Here is an 11,454-nt window from a genome sequence, read left to right on the forward strand (position 1 = left end):
AACCCGAGGGATAGTTTGTACGGAGGAAGGACCAATGCCACCTGTTTGCTGTACCAAGCCGACGAAGAGAAAGGAGAAGAAATCAAATACTTGGACGTGTGTTCGCTGTATCCCTACGTGTGCAAATATTGTCGTTTTCCCGTAGGGCACCCACAATTGCTGACGGAACACATCGACCTGAAAAACATTCGACAATACGAAGGCTTGATCAAGTGCAAAGTTTTGCCTCCCACGAACCTCTACCATCCCGTCTTACCTCACCATTGTCAAGGCAAATTGATGTTTCCCTTGTGCCGTACTTGTGCCGAAACGTGCAACCAAGACCAACCTTGTCAGCACAGCCAGGAAGAACGGGCCTTGACGGGAACCTGGGTCAGCGTAGAATTGTTCAAAGCTATGGACATGGGATACCAACTGTTAGAAGTGTACGAAATTTGCCACTTTCCCAAGACACAACAATACCACAAGGGTGACCCTACTCAGAAAGGCATTTTCGCCGACTACGTGGATGCCTTTTTGAAACTGAAGCAAGAAGCCAGCGGCTATCCTTCCTGGTGTCACACTCCCGAAGACCAAATACAATTCAAAGAGAAATACTACGAACAAGAAGGCATCTCTTTAGACCACATCGAGAAAAACGAAGGCAGGCGATCGTTTGCCAAAGTGATGTTAAATTGCTTGTGGGGTAAAATGGCACAACGACCGTGTTTACCCAAGACGGAATATTTGACAGAACCTTCCCGCTACTTCCAGATGATTCACGACAAAACCAAATACATGAAACACGTGGACGTCGTTCGAGAGAATTTGATCTTGGTCAATTACGAAGAAGATCTGGACTTTGTACAAGACGACCCTTTTGGAAATGTCATCATTGCGGCTTACGTGACAGCCCATGCTCGCTTAAAATTGTACGAAGCTTTAGAACTGTTAGAAGAACGCGTCCTGTACTTTGACACGGACAGTTGCATTTACATCCATCACCCGATTCAACATCACCCTAACATCGAAGGAGACCGTTTAGGAGCCTGGACAGACGAGCATCCCGACGACAAGATTCTAAGTTTCGTCAGTGGCGGTCCCAAAAATTACGGCTACGAATACCGGGACAAACAAGGAGAAGTGCACACGACGTGCAAAGTGAAAGGACTGACTCTGAATTATCGTACCAGTCGAGTGGTCAACTTTGGGGTATTGAAAGAAGCCTTGCAATCGGGAGAGGATGGAAACTTTAAAGTGACCACCTATCAACCGAACAAGATTGCACGTTTACCTACTCACCACATCGTCAGTCGACCCTTGGAAAAAGTCTATCAAATTGTATACCAGAAGCGAGTGCGACTTCCCAATCATTTCACCTTACCGTATGGACACGTTGGTATAAAACATTGGTTGTAAGAGGATAGTTACGAGAAAGATGACTTCGCCACAGCAAGAATCGAGTGAGAAACCCGATGAGAACTCCAAGTTCAAACCCTACCATTTTCCAGTCTTCTTACCTGACTATTGTGATTGTGCCCGTCGATTGGACACGTTTCAGAAATGGCCTACGGATAGGGAAGGATTACCTTCTTCGCATGTTTTAGCTAGAACAGGATTTGTCTACTTGGGACCTGAGTCAGGATTGGGATACGAGGTACAGTGTTTTGCTTGCGGACTGAAGTTACGAATGGATCTATGTATCTATAAAGATTCAGCTATTCTGGAACATACTCGATGGTCTCCGCACTGCCCTTACCTTTCTATGGCCTTTCCACCCATCACACTACGGTACAATGTTGACGGTACCTTAGAGACGGTACCTTCCGAAACAAGACATAAAAAACGTAAAAAAGGAAAGATGTACAAGCTGGAGACTGCATTGCGACTAGTATAAAAAGGGGGCTATGGTCAAGATCGATAGTTCATTGTGACTACCAAGACCGAGCAAACAAGATGAATACTTTGAAAAAGACATCGTTCCAGTTTGGGGATTGTAAAAAAGTTGTATCTTCCTCTAGTGTGACTAATATTGGATGGATAAGACCCATGCATTGCGACGGAAAATGTCCGGAAGGAAACTGCGATTGTCCATGTGGTTACCATTGTAATTGCGTAACGGAGTTTGCAGACGAGTGCGATTGTGAGCCTTGCGATGGGACCGATGCTGTACCTTGTGACCTGAGCGATGCCGTAAAGCATCATGGGAACTTTAGTGCCCCTACCCCTGTCATGGAAAGTGATGCTGTGCGTGTCAAACCTGTGGGATGCGAAAGCGATGCTGCTCGTCCTCTTGGACATTTTACTGGGTTTCGTTTTAAAGGGGAATGTCGACCTTCACGTTTACCTCCCTACGGATGTCATCCAGCCCTGAGCAAACTCCTACCCATTTCACTCAACCCTCATCGAAACGAACCTGTGAAAAACGAATATTCGTTTCCTGTGCGTTCGTCGGAATACTGCGACTTTGAAAATCGTCTTCAATCGTTCAAAGGAAAATGGCCAAAGTATCTGGGAGGACCGACCCCCGAAGAATTAGCCAGAGCCGGATTTTTCTACTTGGGCGAAGGAGATAAAGTCAAGTGCTTCAGTTGCGGTGTGTCACTTCACCACTGGGAACCGCAAGATTCGGCCTTCGTTGAACATGCTCGATGGTCACCGAATTGTCATTACTTACCCTTAGTGGGACCGAGACATTGAAGTAACTTCTTACCATAATCATCTGTTCATGGATACTTTACAAGAGAACATTTGTGCTTTGCCTGTGGAGTTGAGAGAACGCATTTACCGAGAGCTGGTCAAAATACAAGTGAAACGTAAAGAACAATTGCATCCGATACGTCACCGGTGTTTGAACCACTGGTACCTGAAGGCTATACAAGGACTGATTCAATTGAAAGTGTTCCATTGGACAGACATTGATCAACGACCTCCTGGTTATAAAAAGGAATGGTTTGGTATTGACGATTCTATCTACTACATTGTAAACGTATTGCATCGAATTCCAGAGGAAGAGTTAACGAATTACCAACATCTTTCACACAATGTCAACTTGGTGAAAGAGGAAACTTCTGAACGAATTGTAATGTGTAGATTAGTGACTCAACGATTTAAATTCGACACTGAAGTGAAACCATGTTTGTGCAAAGAGTACATTTCTTGTGTCAGACCAAAGAGGATTTAGTATGACCTATTCATGGATACTTTACAAGAGAACATTCGTGCTTTGCCTGTGGAGTTGAGAGAACGCATTTACCGAGAGCTGGTGAAAATACAAGTGAAACGTAAAGAACAATTGCATCCGATACGTCACCAGATCTTTAACCACTGGTACTTGAATGGTATAAAAGAACTGATTCGTCAGAAATTCTTTCAATGGTCAGACATTGTTCAAAACTTTGAGGTCGCTAATGATCGACATGTTCATGATTATGGTTACTTCGAGATTCACCTACAGCAATACATTGAGGAAGACAAGTTAAAGGATTACCAACATATTTTACGTGGAATCTACTTAGAGGAAGAGGAAACACCTAAACGAACTCTGACGTTTCGGTTACAGTATGCAAGATTTAGATTCCCTACTGGAGAACGAAGATCTCTGGCTAGAAAGTACGTCTATTGCATCCGAAAAAAAGAGAATATAAAAAGAGGCTGCCATGCCACGGTTTATGTCACATGTCATCCAACAGATTCCGTGGAAGGAACTCAATGACCATATTCAAACCGTGGATCATTACCATCAATTATTACAAGAACTGTATCCATTCAATTTTGGACGACAAGTGGTGTGTGTCTTAGTGACTTGTTTTCTGGGATTTCGTTTACCAGCCGATTCTTTGTGGACTCTTTACGATCAGTACTTACCACCTCCATGGCCTTAAATGGTCACGAAAAACTCCTTTTGTTCAAAGCCTTGCGTTTTCATCTGGATACTTCTCGACCTCAACAGGAAAAAAAGATTCGTCAACTTTTAGCGACCCAAGACGTGTATGACGATGTGTGTGTAGCTTGTGACTTACACCCTCATTGGACAGATGTTCGTGATTGGAAAAAGGGGGGTTTTGAGGTTTGGACCCAAGAAGTGGCCCAGTATGCACAAGAGTTGTTCAAGGAAAAAAGTTACTTTTCAACCCGTGTTAGTGACGGTGCCAGAAGAACCCGTCACCGAGAACAACCACTCGCTTCAGGACAGGACTGTCATGGACATGCCTGAAAGGTCATTCCGGGAGGACACTTGTGTGACAATACCTCATGTAGAAACTGTAAGAACATTACACACTGTCCCTAGGACATCTTGGTTAACCAAAACATGTTGTACAGACACTTGTTTATATTTCACTTTGATCGCTTTGCTGTGTTTTATATTCCTGTACATCACTATTTGGGTTGTATTTATTTTTGTCTTTCGTATTCATGTTTGAAAAAAAAAAAAAACATTCAATAAACGTGTTCTGAAAAAGTATATAAACTCTTGTCTTGTTTGTTTTTCGTGTCACAAGTGACATTTCTCATACCATGGCTACCTCTGCTGTCTCTGCTCCCTCTTCCTCCACTGTCAAAGTCATCGACGAACACTTAGATCGTGCCAGTTGGGAGGCTTTGTATCTTCGCCATCCCTTTAACATGCTCATTGCTGGACCTAGCGGTTCAGGCAAAACCGAATTCGTCAAACGTTTGATCGAACATAAACATCATTTGATCGATCGGCCCCCTCAACGGATCGTGTGGTGTTACAAAGAGTGGCAATCGGCGTACAGCCTCTTGCGAGAAAGTCAAGGCGATTCCATCGTGTTTGTGGAAGGCATTCCTAAAGAAGACGATGGCATCGTCTCTGACTCCCGTCTAACCCATTTGGTCATTTTCGACGACATGTTAGGAGAAGACGAAGAAGAAATTAAACTGTGGTTCACGCGCAAAGGGCATCACCGTAATGCCAGTGTCGTTTACATCACCCAAAATTTGTTTCAACAAAGTAAAGCCCATCGCACCATCAGTCTCAATGCGCATTACGTGGTCTTGTTTAAAAGCCCTCGAGATAAATCGCAAGTGCAAGTCTTAGCCAAACAGTTAGGAACGCCTTGGCTGACTCAGGCGTACGACGATGCCACTCAAACGCCACACGCCTATTTACTCGTCGATTTGAAACCTACGACCCCCGAGGATTTGCGATTTCGTACCCACTTGTTTCACCACTGGTGCCAAGACGGAGGGCCTGTCCTGTACACGTCTCCGTCCTCGACTTCATTTCACTCCCCATGAAAAAAATCTATAAAAACCTCAGACCCTTTTTCGTCTGTCTCACACAGTGTGAACATGACGTCCCTTCAGTCGCATCTTCCCGTCAAATTGATTCGTGCCTTGTATGGCATCAGTCGAGAAAAAGATCCACAAACACGAGCCCGTGTCTTAGAAGCTAGTCTCAAAGAAGTCTTACGATGGTTCACGGTGACGGCACGTCAATTACTCCAAGGAATCATTCAGATTCCTCATCAAACCCAACGCTTTTTCGATCGAAACAAAGTCGCTTTGGTCCAACTGGCCGATCCCCGCATCGACACTCAAACCAAAAAACAAATCATTTTGAAACCTGGAGGGAGCGGTACTCTAGGAGGGGTCATCATTCGCTCACTCTTAAGATGGGATCCTAATGCCCCCAAAGTTATCCCCAAGACAAAAGTTCAACGAAGCCCCAAGAAGAAAAAGAAAAAGACCAAGTCCCCAAGAAGAATAACTTCTCCAGTGGCGGGACCCTCCTCTTACCAGACACCACCACCATCACCCCGGAAAAAGAAAAGAAGCCCCCAGAAAAAGAAACAGAGAAAAAGTCCCCAGAAAAAGAAAAGTCCACAGAAGAAGAAGAAAACTAGTCGCAAGAGAGGCACTTCGGCCAGGACGCAACCTTACACTCGCAAGCCACGACCTGCCACGGCAGTGACTGCGTCTCCGGCATCCTCACGTTCATCCACTTCTCCGTTGATGACACCCAGAACTGAAGAGTACTTGGAGACGTTGATCACACCAAGAACATCTCCGTTGATGACCCCCAAAAGAACTTCCCCAGTGGCAGGACCTTCCAATTTAGCGGCAGTGGCTGCTGCTCACAAAGTACCTTCTCCCAAAATCAAAGTCCAAGAAAGATCGGGCATGTTACAAAGTTTACTGGATTTGTCCAAACAAGAACTGGCTCGATTTAGTCCGTTACGTACCCCTGCACGACGTGTCATGCCTGTCCTCAAACTGATAAAACGTAAAGACAATCAGTGGCGACGCGTTCCAGTATAAAAAGACCTGTGACCAAGTCGGGGGTATCAGTGAACTTGTAAAAGATGTCACCTCCAAGAAGCCACAAAAGAAAGAGACAAAGGCAGACGCGTCATCCGACAAAGCGCTTAGCCAAGCATCGACGTTACCCTAAAAAAAGACACAGTCGTTCCAAGAAAAAGAGGCGCCAACAAAGGGGAGGATTCCTTGGCGATTTTCGGAAAAACATTGTCACCTTTATGACAAAGCGATAGTCCCAAAAAAAGATAAAAGGGTGTGCGTTAAGTCATCGACGTTAGTGTCTGTTCGGTGAATGTCCCGGAACCCACAAGCAAAAATGTCACCCTCCAGAAAACCCCAAGGAAAAAAAAGGAAAGGACTGCCACCACGTTTAGCCAAACATGGGGACATGTTATCTGTCCTGTCCAAAGCTTCTCCACCCCTACGAAAAAAACTCATTCAAACGGCCTCCAAAGAGGTCATCGATACCGTGTGCGAATGTTGTTTGAACGTTTTGAAAGGCACGATCCCTTTGTCCAAACACCAGAAACAATGCTTAGGCAAACATCGTCACGTTCTTCGGAAAATGGTTCAAAAGAAAATTCCCATTCGTCAAAAAAAGAAGATGTTGGTCCAACGTGGAGGCATTTTACCTCTCTTGTTAGGCCCCATACTAAAAGGAGTCTTGGGAACCATGTTGGGAGGACTGATGGGAGCAAGATAAAAAGGCCTTCAGAAGTCCCAAGATCTCAGAATTCACCCCTGACAACCCCATGGAAGGACGAAAACTAGCTTTAGTGCCTTACAAACGATGGATGGAATACCATCGGTGGCAAGAACAACGCACCCCGCATTTACCTCCCAATCCCAATTTGAGCGAGATGTCCCAGTTACAACACGAATTGCAATCCTTGATGGATCGCCAAGATTTGTCCGAAACAGAAAAATCGCAAAAGTATGGTCAACTCTTGCAAAGACTGCAACTCTTTCACCAGAAAGCTTTAGACGAAACAGCTTTACCCACTCTAAAAGATTTTAAGACCTTGATGAAAAGTCCAGCACCATCATTACCACCACCACCACCACTACCATCCCCAAGGGTTACCAGAGATGCTACCCCACAAAGACCTGAGGAAGAAGAGATGCGCGAAGTGTTTCAAACACCGTCAGCAGCTCCCATTTCGAGTAAGATTGCAGGATCCTTGTTGACCCCGTCCCCCACACCCCAACGAGAAGAAATGAAAGCTTGGGTTAAAAAGATGATGTCCACGCCTTCTTCGACAGAAGTGAAAAAGAAAGAAGGGAAACCAGAAGTGAAAAAAGAAAAGAAAACCAAAGTCATTCCATTGCCACCTCCACCTCCACCACCACTACCTTCGACTTCTACTCCCGTAGCCCATCGGACACGTAAATCCGTTTCCAAACCACCCTTTCGTCCCACCCAAAGTAGCATCACCGAAGAGTGGGTGACTTATTAACACACAAAATAAAAAATGGAAAAAGTCTTAGCCAGCATTTACTACGATCCCTCGCATCCTGCAGGTTACGCAGGAGTTCAAAAATTGTATCGTGCTGCCAAAACGCGGCTGAAAAGTCTCCGTTTACCTCAAGTGCAACGATGGTTACAAGAACAAGCTACCTACACTTTACACAAACCCATTCGACGCAAGTTTGCCAGAAGTCGCACCCGAGTGGAAGGCATCGATCATCAATGGCAAGCCGATTTAGCCGATGTCTCTCATTTGGCCAGCTACAATCGTGGTTACAAATATTTGTTTTGTGTCATCGACGTCTTTTCCAAATTTGCCTGGGTCGTGCCCTTGACATCCAAATCGAGCAGCGAGTTAGTGCGAGCCCTGCAACGGGTGTTGAAACAAAGCGGTCGTCACCCTCTTCGATGGCAAACGGACAAAGGCACCGAATTTCTGAACCAAGCTTTCCAAAAAGAATTAAAGAAACGTGACATTCATTTTTTTACCACCGAGAATCCCGAAACCAAAGCCAGCATCGTGGAACGTTTTCAACGCACTTTGAAAGAACGCATGTGGAAATATTTTACGCATCACCACACTCTGAAGTACATCGACATCTTACCGCACCTGGTGCATGCGTACAACCAATCTTACCATCGAAGCATCGGACGTGCCCCGCAAGACGTGACTCCCGACAACGAAGTGCTGGTGTTTGAGCGCCTGTTCGGTACGTCCCCGACGAGGGCTGTCCCCAAGAAAAGTGGAGAGTTGGCCGTAGGAGATTGGGTGCGCATTGGCAAAACCAAACGCACTTTCGACAAAGGTTACTTACCTAACTGGACGACCGAATTGTTTCGCGTCACTGGACGAGTGCATGGCCGTCATCCTGCCGTCTATAAATTGGAAGACATGAACGGAGAAGTACTCAAAGGAACGTTTTATTTGCCCGAGTTACAACGTGTCACCAAAAAAGAAGACGACGTGTACGACATCGAAAGCATTCTCGAACGCAGAACCCGTAAAGTGGGCAAACGACGTGTCAAAGAAGTCAAAGTACGTTGGAAAGGATATCCACCCAGTTTCGATTCTTGGATCGACGCTTCGCAAGTCATCGACTATAAAAAGAAGAAGTGACCATCATGCCCTTTCACACATCAGACGCAGCTACGTCGACCAGTCCTTCTTCCCCTAGTTCTTCTGTGCAAGATTTACAAAAACAACCCTTGTGGGTGTGGTGTGGAGAACGTGTGCCTAAAACGCAAATCGTCTTTTTCTGCCAAATCTTCGTGGTGTATTGTGTCATCGGGGCAGCCATCGCCAATTTGAGTTTGCAACAAGGAGACAAACAATTGTGGACCATTTTATTGAGCAGTTGCATCGGTTACCTGCTTCCCAATCCCTCCCTGAAATTCTCCTCGAACGGGAACGTTGTGTCCAGTGCCAGTGCCAGTCACCACTCCAACATCCACAACCAAAACCCCATTTTGGGCGGAGACACACCTCTGACATCCACTAATATTCCCTCGGACAGCCACAGAACTCTGGAATTATGAGTCACCAAAACCAATTTTACTTAACCTTACCCAGTGACAGTTCCATGGAGGTGTTTCCCAACAACACGTTGTGCTGTTACACAGCCAAATTACCTCAGGCCATCCCCTTAGATCACGAAGCCCATTGGGAAGTGGCTTTGGTAGAAATGATTCACCCAACCCAAGTCCTCAATGTCATTGACGATCAAAGTAAATTTACGGTGGAAGTTTATGACGAACCATTGCAAAAGTGGATGAATGACAATAACAAATATCCCCATAAAACAAAAAACAAAGTCAATCCAAAGTGGACCGACTATGAGTTGTTTATTCCCTCAGGCTATTATTTTAGTGGTCAACATTTGGTCAGCGCCATAGTCTCCAAGTTTAATGGCGTGTTTGGGGAAGCTTTTAAGACTTTCAAGTCCAAAGCTGTCACCCTGGAATACCACAAAACAGCTCGTCGCTTCCTGATGAAATTTCCTGAGGGGGAAAAAATCATGGGTTTCTATTTTAATGATGAATTGTTTGACATGTTGGGTGGTGACATAAAGATGAGGAAGAAAATAGAACTAACACTACCCCAAAAAGCCGTCATTTACGACAACGATACTTTTGTCAAGTATTTTCGTACCCCGGTAGAACTGAACCAAGGACTGAATTTGATCTTTGTGTATTCCGATGTGGTGGAATACAACGTGGTGGGACACACCTCCGTGCCGTTACTGCGTGTCATTCCTTTCAAAGTGGATTCTGCCACAATCGCTGACGAGGAAGGTGGAAACACTTACCACGTCCACCGCGAATTTGTCCATCCTCACTATTTGCCGGTCAGCAAGTCGTATTTGGACACGGTCAACATTACTATAAAAGGAGATTTGGGACAAAATATTCCATTCACCAAAGGAAAAGTCACGGTGAAACTCCATTTTCGAAAACGGTTCTCTCACGACTCGTAAGTAAGTAAGTCATGTATCCAGTGTACCGAGGGGTGGCTCGACAGCGAGGACACGGTTTAGGAGACATGTTAAAATCGGCCTTTCGTTCGGTGGCTCCAGTCTTGAAACCGATGGTGACACGAGGATTGCACGCCTTGAAAGATGCGGCACTGACGCAAGGCAAAGAATTTCTCCAAAATGTCATCATCGACAAACAAAACCCTAAAGAAGCCTTCATGAGGGCAGGCAAAAATGTCTTGCTGCAAACGGGCAAAGACATTTTAGGCCGACGAGACACACCTATAAATGCCCTGCACGCTACCGAGTCAAGCATTCAGCAAGGACAAGGCAGAAAGAGACGACGAAGAAGAAAACACCCTTTCACCAGACTTCAAGCGAGAAAGGCCAAGAAAAGAAGAACCGTTCGAGACTTAGACGTTTTCGATTATTGAAACACAGCAACAACAAAAAATGATGCACCGAGAGTCTTGCGCCTGTTCCAAGACGGAACTGGATCTGTTTGCCATGCCCCCTACCATGATGACGATGCAAGAATCCCAATGGGTGGAATTTCTTCCTATCTCCTCTTTGACCGATTCCGCTCCCATCGAGTTTGAAATCAAAGGACAACCCGAAGATTACATCGATCTGAATAGCAGTTACCTGTACTTGAAAGTCAAAGTAACCGAAGCGAACAACGATGCCATAGACAATGCTGATGCAGTAGCTCCCGTCAACAATTTCATGCATTCCTTGTTCAGCGAAGTGGACTTGTACTTGAATAACAAACTGGTCAGCAGCAGCATGGATACTTACCCTTATCGAGCGTACCTGGAAAATCTCTTGACGTATGGAATAAACGCCAAGAATACTCATCTAGATGCTTGCGTGGTATGGAAACCTGACCCAGTAAATAAGTTCAACACTATTGTACTTGCTGCGGATGCTGCACATTCAAAGGGATTTGTAGACCGACGAGCGAAAATTGCTGGAAGTCGTAGTTTAGAACTGATGGATCGCTTGCATTTGGACATGTGGTTGCAAGAAAAGTATTTGCTGAACGGGGTGGATGTCCGCCTGAGACTGAATCGCAGCAGTGCCGCTTTCCATTTGATGGCTGCTAATGATGCCACTTATAAAACCAAAATCCTAGAAGCCAGACTCTACGTGCGTCGTGTGGAAGTGTTACCTAAAGTAGGTAACGATATCAGTCAGACGTTGAGCAGAACGACGGCCAAGTATCCGATCCGACGCGTGGAAGTGAAAACG

Source organism: Sinohyriopsis cumingii, unplaced genomic scaffold (genome assembly GCF_028554795.1).
Source record: "Sinohyriopsis cumingii isolate HCF-2022 unplaced genomic scaffold, ASM2855479v2 utg000441l, whole genome shotgun sequence".
NCBI classification, from domain to species: Eukaryota; Metazoa; Mollusca; class Bivalvia; order Unionida; family Unionidae; genus Sinohyriopsis; species Sinohyriopsis cumingii.